We start from the raw sequence: 20,891 nt of genomic DNA, 5'->3' as shown, positions 1-20,891 counted from the left end.
GTCCTAGATGGTATCTCTCTAAACAGGATTGGATAGGGGTCTATGTGGTGTGAAGGTGATGTGTGCCTGCCCAGCAATGGAGTATGCAAGGCTGCCCTGTTGCTCTTTGTCTTTAAAGTGTGTGACACTGTAGTTTTCTGGTCTGAAATCTTTCTGAGAACTTCGCCTGAATCTGCACTTCATGTCATCTGATGTAATCCAGGTACATAATTGCCAAAAGTTCATGGATAGGTTTATTGACAAATCCCATGGACCAAATGTAACTGAAAGGAGTTTCTCCCTTGAGTCTTTGTATCCATGGACTTGGAGGAAATCCTGACACCTAGGGTGAAGAGGATGAATCACAAACATTTTTTTTCCTGTATTTTTTACTAGGGCAGAAGGCCTGACCTGCAAAGCCTCAGGGCAGAAAGGGTTTCAGATTCCACCATGGATGAATGGACAGCTGGTGGAAAAAGTTAGATGGAGTAGTGTTAAAGTGGCTTAATTCAAGGAAACACACACACACACACACACGCTATATGTATGTACCTGCATGACCCTGCAAGTTCCACTGTGGTTGTGTCCTAGGGTTTTTCACAGACTTTGAAGATGTTTCCTTTGATATTCTTGTTGCTCTTTCTGCATCTGTATCTCCTTGTGACTTGTCAGAATGGTCCCAACTGCTATTCCCAGATTGAACGGATTTTTACAAGAATGGAGATATTGAGATTGCTGCCTTTTTCCCCATTTATATACACCTCATTAACAGAAACATGAATATTTTTGAAAAAGGTCTCACGATCATAGGGTAAGTTCTCTTTGCCATAATCATTTTCCCTTAATTTATATAACAGCTACTTGTTATTGGGTCTGCAGATGGATAGACATATGTGGTTTCCGGCTCTTTGCATTCTCTGTCTCTCCTAAAAAGTGCTGATAATTATTTTGGGGCACGGGTGACATTTTGCCTTGTGTTCATGTATGGTTCTGGGAAAGGTTGTCTCATCATGGGAGGAAGGAGAGTCTGGTCGATATCTTCCTGTCCTCCCCTATCCATGTTCATCAGCTCAGGGGCCAATTGTGTCTCAGTAGCAGATTCTTACCAAACCCATGCACTGTAATGAATGCACTGAGTTACATGAGCTCTTCCACATGTGCTCACAAACTTTTCTACTACATACTAGATTTGGGGCCATGAGAACACTTCATTTCTTCTACATTGCAAAGAATAAAGGATATTCAGGAGAGTGCGTTTTCACTAGTTAAAAGTAATCTCAGCTCAACACCTTTGCACAAATATAATAATAATTATATTTTAGTGATGAACATAAGAAATTTAATGTTTGGAATCTACAACATTCATTATGTGTCCCTGATTCTTTCCTTTTCTGGGAAAAATACATTTCAGAAGGGGGATTATTCTGCTTCCACCCCTCTTTAAGATACATTTTTATAGCTAAATATAAATTATATATATATATATATATATATATATATATATATATATATATAAAATGATTCAAGTCCACCCAGGGAGAGTTTCCAGCTTCTCTAAAGTGCTCCTACCTTTTCACTGGTTCCCTTCTTTCAAGCTCTGAATCTGATTTTATTTTCCTGGCTTGTGATGGTGGTTGATCGGTACATATGATGGGGAAGAGATTGTTCTGGATAAATTCCAGAATTCCATCTACCATTCTCCATGCTTTGATGTCATCCAAATTTCTGATCACTCTGTTTTCAGCTGAGTTACTCTCTTTTCCCATTGCATCCTGAAGCCTTATGATAATATGACTCTTATTTCAAGAAGCATTTAATGATGTGACATTATGGTGTAAAAGCAGATCTTATTTTTTAGAATGGTTTAGGCTGGGTGACCAGGATAAAGATACTAGCAGCTTCAGTTCTGGTGAGGGCAGCTATCTGCAAATACGATGCTCTTGACACTCTGTCCTAAGCAAATGTGCATATAAGGATTAGAACATATGAATTCTTGACCATGACCAATCCTTCTGTCACAGTAATCACAGTAGAATTGAAGATAATCTGGATTGGAGGCTTCTCCCTTAAAAATGCTTGTGTCTTTCATGCAGATTTAAGTCCAAAAACTACCAATATGTTTTGGCCTTGGTTTTTGCTATTGAGGAGATCAACAATAACACCCATCTTTTACCCAATGTGACATTGGGATTTGATCTCTATAATGTCATGCACAGTGACATGTTGGTGATGGAGAATCCCTTCATCTGGCTAGTGGGAATGGAAAAGCACGTTCCCAATTACACGTGTAGGAAACAGAGCAAGTCTGTAGCTGTAATATCAGGAACAAGCATTGCTGTCCAAATGGGGACACTGCTGGAAGTCTACAAAATTCCACAGGTGAGTGTGTAAGGGAAAGAGAGGGAAAAAGCACATCACCTTAGGTTCATTACTAAGACCAAAAACTTTATGTGACAGAGACCTTATATATTTGACACAGTGTATATTCTAAGGAGAAAGTGTTCAGAGATTTGGTGGAGTAGCCACATTTCTTCTGAAGTGATATGGGTGAGTGATAATGAGAAATGTTTTCCTCAACCTGTGAGTCTAATGATTCATGAACTAGGAAGTTTATATGTAGTGGGAGATGAGAAAAATGAAATATTCTAAAATCTTCTGACACTCCCATCACCTGCTGAATTTCTTCAGGAGTAATTTTGTTCACTATAGCAATAACCTTACACAGATTTCTTGCATTTTCCCATAGCTGACTCTTGGGTCTTTTGAACCTCTTCTGAGTGACAGTGGTCAGTTTCCTTCCCTCTATCAGATGGCACCCAAAGACACTTCTCTGGCCATTGGCATGGTCTCCTTGATGCTTCATTTCAGCTGGACGTGGGTGGGTTTGGCCATCTCAGACCTCTCTAAAGGTATTCAGTTTATGTCTGATTTGAAAGTCGAGATGCAGAAGAATGGCATCTGTGTAGACTTTGTGGAATTCATCTCAACCACTCAGGAATCATGTATTTCACTCCAGAATAGGTTTCATATCCAGATCCTAAAATCATCAGCAAATGTGGTGATTCTTTTCTGTGTCACTGATTCACTCATAGGTGTCAGCTTTCCAACATGGGAACGTGTAATGACATGGAAAGTCTGGTTCACCACCTCACAATGGGATTTTGCCAGCAATGAGCAACATATCCTGCTGCACTCATTCCATGGGACTCTCATTTTTTCACACCACCATAGTGAGATCGCTGGTTTCAAAAACTTCCTTCGGACAGTTAACCCTTACAAATACCCAGAAGACATTTACCTCTCTACCTTCTGGTCATGGTATTTTGATTGCTCAGTTACTGGGCCATCCTGCAAACCTTGCAGAACTGTCCACTGAATGCCTCCTTGGAAACATTGCCTCTTCATCATTTTGATATGAGCATGAGTGATGGGAGTTACAACATATACAATGCTGTGTATGCTGTGGCCCACAGTGTACATGAGATGCTTCTACAAGAGTCAGAAATGCAGCCAGTGAACAATGGGGCAAAAGTGGCATTTTCTCCCTGGCAGGTATTTTGGTTTCCTTTGCATGACATGTATTATTGGAATGATCCCCTTAAAAGCTTCTATGGGTATTCAAACCGATAACTTGGAATCCTTCCTTCAATCACAAGACAGAAATGAGCCTTTGCTTGTAATTTTTGATTAGAAACAGGGTTCCATTCACAAGTGGGAAGGTAACTTGGATAAGCATCAGAGCTGTGTCTTAAAAATTACTCTCCCATCCTGACAATTTAACTATGCCTTATGAATACCTAAACAGAATACCTATTTTGCTTTCAATCTCAGCAGTAAAAAAGATTATTACTTTCTTTTCTTTTCTTGTTTTTAAACTTTTATTTAATGAATATAAATTTACAAAGTACAGCTTATGGATTGCAATGGCTTCCCCCCATAACGTCCCTCCCACCCGCAACCCTCCCCTTCCCCACTCCCTCTCCCCTTCCATTCACATCAAGATTCATTTTCAATTCTCTTTATATACAGAAGATCAGTTTAGCATACATTAAGTAAAGATTTCAACAGTTTGCTCCCACACAGAAACATAAAGTGAAAAATACTGTTTGAGTACCTGTTATAGCATTAAATCTCAATGTACAGCACACTAAGGACAAAGATCCTACATGAGGAGTAAGTGCACAGTGACTCCTGTTGTTGACTTAACAAATTAACACTCTTGTCTGTGGCATCAGTAATCAACCTAGGCTCTTGTCATGAGCTGCCAAGGCTATGGAAGCCCCCTGAGTTCACTGACTCTGATAATATTTAGACAAGGCCATGGTCAAAGTGGAAGTTCTCTCCTCCCTTCAGAGAAAGGTACCTCCTTTGATGACCCATACTTTCCAATGGGATCTCACTCACGGACATTTTTCATTTAGGTTTTTTTTTTTTTTTTTTTTTTTTTTTTCCCCAGAGTGTCTTGGCTTTCCATGCCTGAAATACTCTCATGAGTTTTCAGCTGGATGCTCATGCTTTAAGGGCTGATTCTGAGGACAGAGTGCTGTTTAGGACATCTGCCATTCTATGTGTCTGCTGTGTATCTCACTTCCCATGTTGGATCGTTCTCTCCCTTTTTTATTCTATCACCTAGTATTTGCAGACACTAGTCTTGTTTATGCGATCCCTTTGATTCTTAGTCCTATCATTATGATCAATTGTGAACAGAAATTGATCACCAGGACTAGTGAGATGGCATTGGTACATGCCACTTTGATGGGATTGAATTGGAATCCCCTGGTATGTTTCTAACTCTACTGTTTGAGGTAAGTCAGCTTGAGCATGTCCCGATTTGCACATCTCTTCCCTCTCTTATTCCCACTCTTATATTTAACAGTGATCACTTTTCAGTAGTGTCAAATGTTGCTGAGTATGTTCATCCACAAGGTACATAAGACATCTCATTAAATTGCATACTTTTTTTATTCTGATAACTGCATTACAGATGGTTTTCCTAGGTACACTGAGAAAATAAGTGAGTGTTGGTAGCATGGACTCCACAGTTTGAAATGATCATAATTTCTCAGTTAAATATTTTTGATAGCCCTAGTTTTTGGATGAAAATGAGTGAAATAATACTTATTTTGAACTAGTCCTCTTTAGGATTTTGGTTTTAATACATTGGGTGGCTGTAAATAGATCCCTTTATTTATTTGTGATTACAGACAAAAGGCATTCTTTAACCTGGGTTTGATGAGCATATGATGCATTTTTTCAGTTGCACCCTTTCTCAAGAACCTCCAATTTACCAATCCTGTGGGTGACCTAATGAATTTAAATCACATGAGGAATTTGGAAGCTGAATATGACATTCTCAAATTTCTGAATTTTCCATATGGTGTTGGACATAAAGTTAAAGTAGGACAGTTTTCCCCATATGTTCCACAGAGCAAACAGTTGTCTCTCTCTGTGAATTTGATAGAGTGGGCCACAGGAATTACAGAGGTAAGTTGGACCTGATCATAAGGTTCACACTGCCCATTGTTACCCCCCATTCATATGGATATTTGTGCAACTTGGCTTATTAAAACATACTGAGAGTCATTAAACTACACCCATTCCAATCTAAATACTTTCTTATGTTTTTAGTGTCTGCGGATGTACAGTACACACACACTTGTTCCTCCGCATGTTGTGAATCTATATATTTAGAAAATCAAATTGCATGCCATCACTGTGTCAGAAACAGTTATTTACAGTTTAAGTGAATAGGTTGTGCAGGACTTGAAAACATTCTGCTTGGAACATAAGTAATAGTCCCAATATGGCCAACACTCATCTGATTTTTCTTAGACTCCACACTTAATATGCAGTGTGAGTTGCAGCCCTGGATTCAGGAAAACCCCTCTGGAGGGAAAGCCTACCTGTTGTTTTGATTGCACACCTTGTCCTGAGAATGAGATTTCCAATCAGACAGGTAAGTCAGTGCCAGCCTCATGGATAGATTAACACTTGTTTCTTAAAGTTTTCCTCTTCTCCATGAAAAGAAAAAGATGTGGAATATGACTGATGGGAAGATTCTTTTCACCTTCTGGTAGAAGTTAAACCTTATATTCAGTAATAATCCTTAAAGGATAAAACTTTTCACACTATAATTTACTACATGTAGTACTTGCAAAATCATTTAGGTAAATGCATATCTGTGTTCCTTGTGCATGTATAGATAAAAGTGCTTTCACCAAATTCAAGTACAGCATGCTTGGAGTGAGAAAGCACAGCTCTCATCAAGCTGTGTATAATATGAAAAGCTGTATTAGAAATTATTCAGTATATCACCCTGAGGATAATACTCATTAGATATCATAAATGGGCTAATCTTAGCCTTTGAGAAAAATCATTGCTTATCAAAATATAAATCTTCAGAAACATTCATATGCTTACACTCATACACACTCATGAGTAAGATTTATTTCAAAATAATACAGGCTGACATCCGTGGTAAAAAGTATGCATAGCAAGGTAGTTCAATGACAGTAAATTCAACACAAACCCTTGAAGATAGGATGTGGACATTATAAGGAAACTGAAGTAAATAAAAATTGGAAGAACTTAAAGTTGGTGAGCATAAAACAAGCAAAATTTATGAACCTCAAAAAGTCATCAAAGAAGAATATACTCTTCTCAGAAGGGAGGAGAGAACATCCAACTTCTTATGGCAGTGTCCAAATACTGATGGAGTCTATGGTTACAGTAGGCTTCCATAGCCTTGGCAGCCCATGGCAAGAGACTCGGGTGATAACTGAAGTCATACGTAAGAGTGTTAGTTCTTAATGGAACAACAGAAGTCACTGTGCACTTACTCCCCATGTATAAACTCCATCCATAATGAATTGTACTATGAGAATTGACTGCAACTTTTTTTCCCAAACTGTATTCTATATGTAGTTTGTCTGCATGGATGCAAGCTGTTGAAATCTATGCTTAATATGGAGTTGGTCCTCTATATTTAAGTTCAAACTAAAAATGAACCATAATGAAGAAGGAGATGGGAGAGAGGGAGGGAGGTGGGATAAGAGTTGGGATGGGAGGGTGGGTTTAGTTGAAAGAACCACTATATTCCTAAAATTCTATCTATGAAAAATGCATTTGTTAAATAAAAACTTAAAAAAAGTTGAATGTATGAAAGAATGTGTTCATTAAAAAAACTTGAGAAAAGAAAACAAGTACTGCTGTTTGCTCCTGTTTAAAGTGAGGATGCAGCAAGAATGTGCCATGTATAAACAACAGAGTAGTCTTTACCACACATAGAAACCTCTAGTATTTGATCATCACTTACCAATCCAAAGAAACCATGAAGAATGAATTTGTGGTGTTAAAATAAAACAGGCAAAAAAGGTAGGTTTTTAAAGTATCATGAGTAGGTTCAGAGAGTAGCCCTTAGGATTTGTTAGGACAAAAAGCATGCACCCATCAGTATGTAAGATACTTAGGGAGATGAAGTAAAAACTCTGGCTAACATGAGGTAGAGAGGCATGAATAATGGTCAATAATTTATAGATGTCATTTTATATGCTATTTCAACAATAAATAAGGACTATTTGCCTAAATTAGTGACCTCAGGTATTAGAGAAGGTCCTTGTGAATCAGGAATAACTGAACTCAGGATGATGTTCTTGTATTTTTCTCAACAGATATGGACCAGTGTGTGAAGTGTCCGGATCCTCAGTATGCCAACAGAGAGAGAGACCAGTGCTTCCTCAAAAAAGTAATCTTTCTGTCTTTTGAAGATTGGGGATGACCCTTGTCTGCACAGCTCTGTGATTCTCTGTCCTCACCGCTGTGGTTCTTGGGGTCTTTGTGAAGCATCAAGACACTCCCATAGTCAAGGCCAACAATCGTTGTCTCAGCTACATCCTGCTCATCGCCCTCATCTTCTGCTTCCTTTGCTCCTTACTGTTCATTGGTTGTCCCAACACAACAACCTGTGTCCTCCAGCAGACCATGTTTGGAGTGGTTTTCACCGTGGCTGTTTCCACAGTCCTGGCCAAAACTATCACTGTGGTTCTGGCCTTCAAGGTCACTGCCCCAGGGAGAAGGATGAGACACTGGCTGATATCAGGGGTACCTAACTCCATTATTCCCAGCTGCTCCCTGATCCAACTGGCTCTCTGTGCCATCTGGCTTGGGACTTCTCCTCCCTTTGTTGACACAGATGCACACTCTGATCATGGCCACATCATCTTGGTGTGCAACAAGGGCTCGGTCATTGCCTTCTACTGTGTCCTGGGCTACCTGGGTTCCTTGGCCCTGGTGAGCTTCACTGTGGCTTTCCTAGCTAGGAATCTGCCTGACACCTTCAATGAAGCCAAGTTCCTGATGTTCAGCATGCTGGTGTTCTGCAGTGTCTGGGTGACCTTCCTGCTTGTCTACCACAGCACCAAGAGGAAGGTCATGGTGGCTGTGGAGGTCTTCTCCATCTTGGCCTCCAGAGCAGGGCTCCTGGGCTGCATCTTTGTTCCCAAGTGCTACATTATTCTCTTCAGACCTGAGCAGAAAGCTTTGAAAGTATTAAGGGATAGAATAATTTCCAAGGAAACAGATGTTCTCAGGAGTAGCTCTTAGGCTCTCTCAGTTTCAATGGTTAGAAACTAAAATTTATAAAACAAAATTTTGCATTGTGATATTATAAAATAACTTGCATCATGTAACCACCTTAGGTACAATTTATACTTTTCTTTAAAATGTTTTTGTTCTGAAGGACCAAGTTCCAGAAAATGAGGAGAGTGTGGGAGAAACCTTCCATCTTGTGATGGAATCTGAAGTTATCTGTAGTGTGCCAGTGCTGGTTCAGGCCAAAGCCAGGAGATTTATTCAGGTGTCCATGTGAGTGTCAGGGATGGAAAGGCTTAGGCCGTCTTCCAAAGCATTTTCTAGATCTTAACAAGGAGTTGGGTTGTAAGTGTAGCAGACAGGGCATAAACTGGCACCAACATGGGATGTTAGGGTTACAGGTGGTAGCTATATCCACTACACCCCCATGGTGGACCCCATCCTCCTCTCTTCAAAATAATAATGTAAACTAATTTCTTAGCCTGGGTTTTATGTTCATAAGGACAAACCCATCTCATTTATTTTCAATCCTGTATTTTCATTGTTAAATCATTGACCTTCTTATATTCATATTTTAATAAAATGAGTTACATATTTGTTTGCTATTTTTATTAATTCATTGGAGTCTATATTAAAATCAGCTTAGTAATAGAGTTGGAATATTTCAGTTCAATCATTAGACATGTTAAATCATTATAAAAGTATATGATTCATTGTCCAGAAACTCCTAAATTATATATCATTTCATATGAATTTAAAATTATTTGATACACACCAAGTTTTCATTATATGTAGAAGTGATTCTGCAAACTTATTTTCCACCTGTTCATTTCTGTTTATTGTCAATTTGGCTTTGATTCTTTGGCCAGTATCAGACATAAGAAATTAATATTAGATGTAACCCAATTGTTAATTTTGGCTTTGACTGCCTGTGCCTCTGGGGTCTTTTCCAAGAAGACTTTTCCTGTGCCTATATCTTGCAGGATTTCTCCAATGTTCTCTAATAATTTGATGGCGTCAGGTCATAGACTTAGTTCTTTAATCCATGTTGAGTGGATTTTTGGATAAGCTGTAAGGTAGGGGTCTTGCTTCAAGCTTCTGCAGGTGGAAATCCAGTTATCTCAGCACCATTTGCTGAATAGACTATCCTTGCTCCAGGCATTGGGTTTAGATCTTTGATCAAATATAAGTTGGCTGTAGATGTTTGGATTGATTTCTGGTGTTTCTCTTCTGTTCCATTGGTCTATCCATCTGTTTCTGTACCAGTACCATGGTATTTTGAAAATAACAGTCCTTTAGTATGTCTAGAAATCTGGTATTGTGATGCCTATGGCTCTGCTTTGTTGTACAAGATTGCTTTAGCTATTTGAGATCTCCTGTGTCTTCATATGAATTTTAGCATCATTTTTTCCTGATATGATAAGAATGTCTTTGGTATTTTGATTGGTATCACATTGAATCTATTAATTGCTTTTGGGAGAATGGACATTTTGATGACATTGAGTCTTCCAACCCATGAGCATGGAAGATATTTCCATTTTTTGGTATCCTCTTTTATTTCTTTAAGATTTTGTAATTCTCACCATAGAGATCTTTAACATCCTTGGTTCAGTTTATTCCAAGGTATTTGATTGTTTTTGTAGCTATTGTGAATGGGATTGATCTTAGAAGTTCTTTCTCACCCATGGCATTGCCTGTGTATACAAAGGCTGTTGATTTTTGTGCATTGATTTTATATCCTGCTACTTTGCCAAACTCTTCTATGAGTTCCAATAGTCTCTTAGTAGAGTTCTTTGGATCCCCTAAATAAAGAATCATATCATCTGCAAAGAGTGATAGTTGTACTTCTTCCTTCCAAATTTATATCCATTTCATTTCTTTTTCTTGCCTAATGTCTCTGGCTAAAACATCTAGTACTGTATGAAATAGCAGTGGTGAGAATGGGCATCCCTGTCTGGTAGCAGATCTCAGTGGAAATGCTTCCAACGTTCCCCCATTCAATAGGATGCTGGCTGTGGATTTTTCATAAATTGTTTGATTTTATTGAGGAATATTCCTTCTATACCCAATTTGCTTAGAGTTTTCCTCATGAAAGAGTGTTGTATTTTATCAAATGCTTTCTCTGCGTCTATTGAGATAATCATACGGTTTTTCTTATGCAGTTTGCTACTGTGATGTATCACATTGATTGTTTTGCGCACATTGAACCATCCCTGCATACCAGGGATAAATCCCACTTGGTCTGAGTGGATCATCTTTCTGATGTGTTGTTGTATTCTATTGGCCAGAATTTTATTGAGAATTTTTAGGTCTATGTTCATCAGGGAAATTGGCCTGTAATTCTCTTTCTCTGCTGCATCATTTTCAAGTTTAGGAATTAACGTGATGCTGGCTTCATAGAAAGAATTTGGGAGGATTCCCTCTTTTTGGATTGTTCTGAGTAGTTTGAAAAGAATGGAACTTAGTTCTTCTTTAAATTCCTGGTAGAATCCAGCAGTGAATACATAGGGTCCTGTGCTTTTCATTGTTGGGAGTGCCTTTATTACTGATTCAATTTCTGTCTCAGTTATGGGTCTATTTAGATTTTCTATGTCTTCATAGTTCAATTTATGTAGGTTGTATGTGTCCAAAAATCTATCCATTACTGATAGATTTCCCTCTTTGCTGGCATACAACTCTTTGTTGTAATTTCTGATGACTCTTTTTATTTCTGTGGTGTTTTTTGTTACATTCCCTTTTTTTATCTCTGATTTTATTGATTTGGGTCTTTTTTTAGTTAGTTAGTCCAATGGGTGTCAATTTTGTTTATTTATTCAAAAAACCATCTCTTCACTTTGCTGATCTTTTTTAATAGTTTTTTTTTTGCATTCAATTGTGTTGATTTCTTCTCTAATTTTAATTATTTCTCTTCTCCTACTAGTTTTGCGTCTGGTTTTCTCCAGTTTTTCATGATCCTTGAGATGTGTTGGTAGCTCATTTATTCGGTGCCTTTCCAATTTAACTTTCCTTTTAACGCTGATTTTGCTGTATTCTGTAAATTTTGATATGTTGTGTTGTTAACTTCATTTGCTTCCAGAAAGCTTTTGATTTCTCTTTGGATTTCTTCTATGACTCACTGTTCACTTCGGAGCATGCTGTTCAGTCTCCATGTGTTTGCATATGCTCTAGGGATTCCTGAGTTGCTGATTTCCAGGTTCATTCCATTGTGGTCTGAGAAGATGCATGGTATGATTTAGATTCTTTTGAATTTGCTGAGAATTGCTTTATGACCTAGTATGTGGTCAATCGTAGAGTAGATTCCATGTATAGCTGAGAATAATGTGTATTCTTTAAGTGTAGTTATGTAGATATCTGTTGGATCCAGTTGGTCTATAGTGTTGATTAAATCTGCTGTTTCCTTGTTGATCTTCTTCCTGGTTGATCTTTGTATTGATAAATGTGGAGTATTGAAGTCCCCCAGTACTATTGTATTGGTGTATAAGTCTCCTTTTAAGTTCTTTTAAATAACCTGGTGTCCTGTAATTAGGTACATATACTTTTACAATAGTTACATCTTCCTCTTGAATTGAACCCTTAATCTTTATATAGTGACCCTCTTTGTCTCTCTTAACAGTTTTTGTGTTAACATTTATATTGTCTGATATGAAGACGGTTACACCAGCTCTTTTTTCGTTTCTTTTGGCATAGTAAAATTTTTTCCAACCTTTCACTTTTAGTCTGCATGCTCCTTTGTTGGAAAGATGCGTTTTTTGTAAGCAGAAAATAGATGGGTTTTGTTTTTTAATGCATCCATCCAGTCTATGTCTTTTTTTTTTTTTGACAGGCAGAGTGGACAGTGAGAGAGAGAGACAGAGAGAGAAAGGTCTTCCCTTGCCGTTGGTTCACCCTCCAATGGCCGCCGCTGCAGCCGGCGCACCGCGCTGATCCAATGGCAGGAGCCAGGAGCCAGGTGCTTTTCCTGGTCTCCCATGGGGTGCAGGGCCCAAGCACCTGGGCCATCCTCCACTGCACTCCCTGGCCATAGCAGAGAGCTGGCCTGGAAGAGGGGCAACCAGGACAGAATCCGGCGCCCCGACCGGGACTAGAACCCGGTGTGCCAGCACCGCAAGGTGGAGGATTAGCCTATTGAGCCACGGCGCCGGCCCTCTATGTCTTTTAATTGGAGATTTGAGTCCATTTACATTCAACGTTACTATTGATAAGTAGTGACTTTGCCCTGCCATTTTCCCAAAGATATTTTTAATAAATGCTTTGAGCTTCCTGTGATCTTTTACTGAGAGATTTTCTTCCTTTACCTTTTTAAATCGATGGCCATGTTTCTGTGTTTCTGTGTGTAACACATCTTTAAGAATCTTTTGCAGGGCTGGACAAGTGGTGAAAAATTCTGTCATTTTTTTTTTGCTATGAAAGGTCTTTATTTCACCTTCATTAACAAATGAGAGCTTTGCAGGATATAATAGCTGGACTGGCAGTTTTTTTTTTTTTCTTCTTAGTACTTGGCCTATATCTCACCATTCCCTCCTAGCCTGTAGGGTTTCTGATGAGAAGTCTGCTGTGAGTTTAATTGGAGATCCTCTGAGAGTGATCTGATGTTTCTCTCTTGCACATTTTAGAATCTTTTCTTTATGTTTCACTGTGGTGAGTTTGGTTACAATGTGTCATGGTGAGGATCTCTTTTGGTCATGTTTATTTGGAGTTCTATGTGCTTCCTGTGCTAGGATGTCTCTTTCCTTCTCCAAACGTGGGACCTTTTTGCTAGTATCTCATTAAAAACGCCTTCTAATCCTTTATCTCTCCATACCTTCAGGAACTCCCTGAACCCAAATGTTGGTTTTTTTTTTCCATTTTTCTTACAGCTTTATTAATCTTTATATGTTAAAATTAATTTATTAAGCATATGCATATGTAGAAATTGTGTAACTTCTTAGTGAACTGAACATTTAGCATTATCTCACACAATGCTATGGCTGGGGGCTGGCACTGTGGTGTAGCAGGTAAAGCCACTGCCTGCAGTGCCACCATCCCATATGGGCACTGGTTCTAGTCCTGATCCAGCTCTCTGCTATGGCCTGGGAAAGCAGTAGAATATAGCCCAAATCCTTGGGCCCCTGTCCCACATGGGAGACCTGGAAGAAACTCCTGGCTCCTGGCACAAATCTGGCCATTGCACCCACTTGGGGAGTGAACCAGTGAATGGAAGAACCCTCTCTCTCATACACACACACTCTCTCTCTGTCTTTGCCTGTCTTTCAAATAAACAAAAATAAATCTTTAACTTATTTTAATTGGCATTTACTTTCTATACTTGCCATTCTTTTCAAGTTTAAAAATTTTATTTATTTTTATTTACCTAAAAGGCAGAGAGAGAGAGAGAGAGAGAGAGAGAATCTTCGATCTGCTGGTTCATGCCCCAAATGTCCCAGCAGCCAGGGCTGGACCAGGCCACAGCCAGGAAACTGGAATTCAATCCTTGTCTCCCACGGGGGTGGCAGGGACCCAAGTACTTGAACCATGACCTGCTATCTCACAGGGTGGCTATTAGCCAGAAGCTGGATCAGAAGCAGAGCCAGGACTTGAACCCAGGTACTCCTTATGGGATCCTGACGTCCCAAGTGGTGTCTTAACTGGTACACCAAATGCTTGCTTCCTAACTTCTTTTTTTTAACTTTTATTTAATGTATATAAATTTCCAAAGTACAGCTTATGGATTACAATGGCTTCCCCCCATAACGTCCCTCCCACCCACAACCCTCCCCTTCCCCACTCCCTCTCCCCTTCCATTCACATCAAGATTCATTTTCGATTCTCTTTATCTACAGAAAATCAGTTTAGCATACATTAAGTAAAGATTTCAACAGTTTGCTCCCACACAGAAACATAAAGTGAAAAAAAAATAGATGATTTTTTAAATGATGATGAAATCAGATCAGACCTATTGTCATGTTTAATCCCAGTGAGAGTCAAGTTGGGAATAATAATTTCTTCTTCTTTTTTTTTTACAGAAGATCAGTTTACTATACATTAAGTAAAGATTTCAACAGTTTGCACCCCCATAGAAACACAAAGCGAAATATACTGTTTGAGTACTCATTATAGCATTAAGTCTCAATGTACAGCACATTAAGGACAGAGATCCTACATGAGGAGTAAGTGTACAGTGACTCCTGTTGTTGACTTTACAAATTGACACTCCTGTTTATGGCATCAGTAATCTCCCTAAGCACCAGTCATGAGTTTCCATGGCTATGGAAGCCCCTTGAGTTCTCCGACTCTTATCTTGTTTAGACAAGGTCATAGTCAAAGTGGAGGTTCTCTCCTCCCTTCAGAGAAAGGTACCTCCTTCTTTGAAGACCTGTTCTTTCCACTGGGATCTCACTCACAGAGATCTTTCATTTAGGTGTTTTTTTTTGTTTTTTGTTTTTTTTGCCAGAGTGCCTTGGCTTTCCATGCCTGAAATACTCTCATGGGCTTTTCAGCCAGATCCGAATGCCTTTAGGGCTGATTCTGAGGCCAGAGTGCTGTTTAGGACATCGGCCATTCTATGAGTCTGCTGAGTATCTCGCTTCCCATGTTGGATCACTCTCCCCTTTATTTATTCTATCGGTTAGTATTAGCAGGTACTAGACTTGTTTATGTGCTTCCTTTGACTCTTAGTCCCTTCATTATGATCAATTGTGAACTGAAATTGATCACTTGGACTCGTGAGATGGCATTGGTACATGCCACCTTGATGGGATTAAATTGGAGTCCCCTGGTATGTTTCTAACTCTACCATTTGGGGCAAGTCAGCTTGAGCATGTCCCACATTGTACATCTCTTCCCTCTCTTATTCCTACTCTTATGTTTAACAGGGATCACATTTCAGTTAATTTTCAACACTTAAGAATAACTGTGTATTAATTACAGAATTAAAGAAGTCATATTAAGTAGAACAGACAAAAAATACTAAGAGGGATAATGTATTAATTAACGGGTGAGGCTTTTGTTCAAAAAGTGTTAGAAAGCATTTCTTGAGATCATGGCCACAAGGAAAAGGAAGGCTGAGAGGAACATCTGGAGGAGGCTGGGACTTGTGTTTAGATGCAGGAGGGCGAGGCTTGTACTTGGGAGCAGGGGGTGGGTGGGGCTTCTGTTCAGAGACAGAAGAAGGACAAGGTTGGTGTTTAGGATGAAAAGGGGGATGAGGTTTGAGTGAGGAATTAGTAGTAGGATGAGCCTTTTGTGGACACCCAGGAGTGTGTGCAGGAGGTGCAGGAGCAGGAGCAGGACCTGGCTGGGGTGCAGGATGATCAGAGGGAGAGTAGGGCCAGTATGGAGGAGCAGGAGGAGGAAAAGGCTCAAATACTGAACCCAGAGGAGGGTCCAGGGGGAGAAAAGGAAAGTCAGATATGGAAGGGCTCTAGGAACAGGGTGAGTCCAAGATGCAGGATCTGGGGTTTTTGCCTGGTGTGAAGGGACAGAAGGAAAGTAACAATGGTATGGCTGACTTGGATAGTTGGGCTGGACTGGAGGGCCCAGAGGAGGATGAGGCCAGTATGGAAAAGCAGGATGGTAAGGCTCAAACACAGAGCTAGTAGGGTCAGGCTGGGGTGGAGGACCAGACACATGGGCCGGGCTACAGGATCAGGAGGGTCAGGCTGGAGGGAAGATAAGGAATAAGGGGGAAGATGGCATTGGGAGGCAAGAATTATTTGAGACTTACCTGTCATGTTCTTAGGAGAGGGTCCTAGCAATCAGAACCAGTGACTGGTAAGGGTCCAGGACTATAGCTGCTTTTATAGGCCAGCCTGTGTCACAGTGTCCCTTATGACATAAACATGCCCCACTCACCTGGGCAGTGAGTAGCCCCACCCATCAGGGAAATGGTTTTATGGTATAGGTTCAAGAGTAATCAAGGGAAATAGGACAGAGAAGAAATGGCTCTATAAGATATAGTCCTTTTTCTTGGGGTAACATATACCTTGGCCTATCATAGGCAGAGTGATGAAAGGCCATGGATACCATTAGAATGTTGGCACCTAGAACTGAGGTGTGATGTAGAAATTGGGAGATGTGAGAATACACCAGTTCCCCAGTTCAGCTAACTCATTCTCTTTTATTTTTTTAAAAGATTTTATTTATTTATTTGAGAGGTAGAGTTACAGACAGTGAGAGAGAGAGACAGAGAGAAAGGTCTTCCTTCATTGGTTCACTCCCAAAATTGCTGCAATGGCTAGAGCTATGCCAATCAGAAGCCAGGAGCAAGGAGCCAGGACCTTCTTCCATGTCTCCCACATGGGTTCAGTGGCCCAAGGACTTGGGCCATCTTCCACTGCTTTCCCAGGCCATAGCAGAGAGCTTGATTGGAACAGGAGCAGCCAGGACTATAACTGGCACCCATATGGGATGCCGTCAGCTCAGGCAGATGATTAACCTACTGTACCACGGTGCCGGCTCCAAGCTAACTCATTTTCTAAAGCCCTTTGACATCACTTATATCTCTGCATAAATATGAGGTAACAAAAGTTGCTCTGCCCCTTTCATTAGTGTGGAGAATGGGAGAAGCCAGAGAGGGAATTCTCCTGGGCTGATTGTTGGTGATAAGCAGTGGGATGAGAACTTGGGCCAAAAAAGGAGATGTATAGGAGTGCTCCCAAAATCCAATCCTTATCATTGCTACCAAAAATCCAATCCAATCCTTAACTCCTTATCAAAATCAGGAGGACAAGGTTAGGAAATAAGAGAAAGATGGGGATGATAGCAGAATGGGGGGGGGGTCCCTCACACTTCCATCTCACTCAATGTGGGCAGAATGACTAGCATCTAACACATTCTGCTTCAGAGCACAACTTAATAAATATAAATTTCATAAGTACAACTTTGGATTGTAGCAAATGGTTTTCCCCACATACCCACACTCCCACCTCCAAAACCATTGCACCTCCACTCCCTCTCCCATCACATGCTAGATTCATTTTTAATTATTGTTATATACAGAAGATCAACTTAGTACATACTAAGTAAATATTTTGACAGTTTGCACCCACACAGACATACAACGTATAATGTATTGTTTGAAGACTAGTTCCACAGTTAATTCTCATAGTACAACTCATTGAGGACAGAGGTCCTTCATGGGGAGCAAGTACACAGTGAATCATGTTGCTGATTTAACAATTTTTTTTTTTTTTTTAGCCAGAGTGTCTTGGCTTTCCATGCCTGAAATACTCTCATGGGCTTTTCAGCCAGATCCGAATGCCTTTAGGACTGATTCTGAGGCCAGAGTACTGTTTAGGACATCGGCCATTCTATGAGTCTGCTGAGTATCTCGCTTCCCATGTTGGATCACTCTCCCCTTTATTTATTCTATCGGTTAGTATTAGCAGGTACTAGACTTGTTTATGTGCTCCCTTTGACTCTTAGTCCTTTCATTATGATCAATTGTGAACTGAAATTGATCACTTGGACTCGTGAGATGGCATTGGTACATGCCACCTTGATGGGATTAAATTGGAGTCCCCTGGTATGTTTCTAACTCTACCATTTGGGGCCAGTCAGCTTGAGCATGTCCCACATTGTACATCTCTTCCCTCTCTTATCCCCACTCTTATGTTTAACAGGGATCACATTTCAGTTAAATTTCAACACTTAAGAATAACTGTGTATTAATTACAGAATTAAACCAGTCATATTAAGTAGAACAGAAAAAAAAAACTACTAAGAGGGATAATGTATTAAGTTGTTCATTAACAGTCAGGGCTATGCTGATCAAGTCACCGTTTCTCATAGTGTCCATTTCACTTCAGGAAGTTTCCTTTTTGGTGTTCAGTCAGCTGTCACCGATCAGGGAGAACATATGGTATTTGTCCCTTTGGGACTGGCTTATTTCACTCAGCATGATGTATTCCAGATTCCTCCATTTTGTTGCAAATGACTGGATTTAATTGTTTCTTACTGCGGTATAGTATTCTAAAGAGTACATATCCCCTAATTTCTTTATCCAGTCTACCATTGATGGGCATTTAGGTTGGTTCCAGGTCTTGGCTATTGTGAATTGTGCTGCAATAAACATTAGGGTGCAGACCGCTTTTTTGTTTGCCAATTATATTTCCTTTGGGTAAATTCCAAGGAGTGGGATGGCTGGGTCGAATGGTAGGGTTATATTCAGGTTTCTGAGGAATCTCCAGACTGATTTCCATAGTGGCTTGACCAGTTTGCATTCCCACCAACAGTGGGTTAGTGTCCCTTTTTCCCCACATCCTCGCCAGCATCTGTTGTTCGTAGATTTCTGTATGTGAGCCATTCTAACTGGGGTGAGGTGAAACCTCATTGTGGTTTTGATTTGCATTTCCCTGATAGCTAGTGACCTAGAACATTTTTTCATGTGCCTGTTGGCCATTTGGATTTCCTCTTTTGAAAAATGTCTATTGAAGTCCTTGGCCCATCTCTTAAGTGGGTTGTTGGTTTTGATGTTGTGGAGTTTCTTGACCTCTTTGTAGATTCTGGTTATTAACCCTTTATCTGTCGCATTGTTTGCAAATATTTTTTCCCATTCTGTCGGTTGTATCTTCACTCTCCTGACTGTTTCTTTTGCAGTACAGAAACTTCTCAATTTGATGCAATCACAATAGTTGATTTTGGCTTTGACTGCCTGTGCCTCGCGGATTTTTTCCAGAAATTCTTTGCCTGTGCCAATATCTTGAAGGGTCTCTCCAATGTTCTCTAATAACTTGATGGTGTCAGGTTGTAGATTTAGGTCTTTAATCCATGTTGAGTGGATTTTTGTGTAAGGTGTAAGGTAGGGGTCTTGCTTCATGATTCTGCACATGGAAATCCAGTTTTCCCAGCACCATTTATTGAATAGACTGTCCTTGCTCCAGGAATTGGTTTTAGATCCTTGATCAAATATAAGTTGGCTGTAGATGTTTGGGTTGATTTATGGTGTTTCAATTCTGTTCCATTGGTCTATCCATCTGTTTCTGTACCAGTACCATGCTGTTTTGATTACAACTGCCCTGTAGTATGTCCTGAAATCTGGTATTGTGATGCCTCCGGCTTTGTTTTTGTTGTACAAGATTGCTTTAGCTATTCGAGGTCTCTTGTGCCTCCATATAAATTTCCCCACCATTTTTTCCAGATCTGAGAAGAAGGTCTTCGGTATCTTGATTGGTATTGCACTGAATCTATAAATTGCTTTTGGGAGAATGGACATTTTGATGATATTGATTCTTCCAATCCATGAGCATGGAAGATTTTTCCATTTCTTGGTATCCTCTTCTATTTCTTTCTTTAAGGTTTTGTAATTTTCATCGTAGAGATCTTTAACGTCCTTGGTTAAGTTTATTCCAAGGTATTTGATTGTTTTTGTAGCTATTGTGAATGGGATTGATCTTAGAAGTTCTTCCTCAGCCATGGCATTGTCTGTGTATACAAAGGCTGTTGATTTTTGTGCAGTGATTTTATACCCTGCTACTTTGCCAAAATCTTCTATGAGTTCCAATAGTCTCTTAGTAGAGTTCTTTGGGTCCCCTAAATAAAGAATCATATCATCTTCAAAGAGGGACAGTTTGAGTTCTTCCTTCCCAATTTGTATGCCTTTAATTTCTTTTTCTTGCCTAATAGCTCTGTCTAGAACATCCAGAACTATATTGAATAGCAGTGGTGAGAGTGGGCCTCCCTGTCTGGTACCAGATCTCAGTGGAAATGCTTCCAACTTTTCCCCATTCAATAGGATGTTGGCTGTGGGTTTTTCATAGATTGCTTTGATTGTATTGAGGAATGTTCCTTCCAAACCCAATTTGCTTAGAGTTTTCATCATGAACGGGTGTTGTATTTTATCAAATGCTTTCTCGGCATCTATTGAGATAACCATATGTTTTTTCTTCTGCAGTCTTTTAATGTGGTGCATCACATTGATTGTCTTGTGCACATTAAACCATCGCTGCATACCAGGGATAAATCCCACTTGGTCTGGGTGGATGACCTTTCTGATGTGTTGTTGCATTCTATTGGCCAGATTTTATTGAGGATTTTTGCATCTATGTTCATCAGGGATATTGGTCTGTAATTCTCTTTCAATGCTGCATCTTTTTCTGGCTTAGGAATTAAGGTGATGCTGGCTTCATAGAAAGAATTTGGGAGGACCCCCTCTTTTTCGATTGTTCTAAATAGTTTGAGAAGAATTGGAGTCAGTTCTTCTTTAAATGTCTGGTAGAATTCAGCAGTGAATCCATCTGGTCCTGGGCTTTTCTTTGTTGGGAGGGCCTTTATTACTGTTTCAATTTCTGTCTCAGTTATGTGTCTGTTTATGTTTTCGATGTCTTCCTGGTTCAATTTAGGTAGGT

At 39.8% G+C, this 20,891-nt stretch overlaps 1 pseudogene; it reads left to right on the top strand.

Moving 5' to 3' along the window:
- Nucleotides 1–755: 755 nt before the first annotated feature.
- On the top strand, nucleotides 756–8,580 carry LOC127486311 (vomeronasal type-2 receptor 116-like; annotated as a pseudogene).
- The last annotated feature ends 12,311 nt before the right edge of the window (nucleotides 8,581–20,891 follow it).

This window comes from Oryctolagus cuniculus (assembly GCF_964237555.1).
Source record: "Oryctolagus cuniculus chromosome 16 unlocalized genomic scaffold, mOryCun1.1 SUPER_16_unloc_1, whole genome shotgun sequence".
Lineage (NCBI taxonomy): Eukaryota > Metazoa > Chordata > Mammalia > Lagomorpha > Leporidae > Oryctolagus > Oryctolagus cuniculus.
Note: the sequence above shows the minus strand (reverse complement) of the source record. Positions and strands in the feature narration are given on the sequence as shown.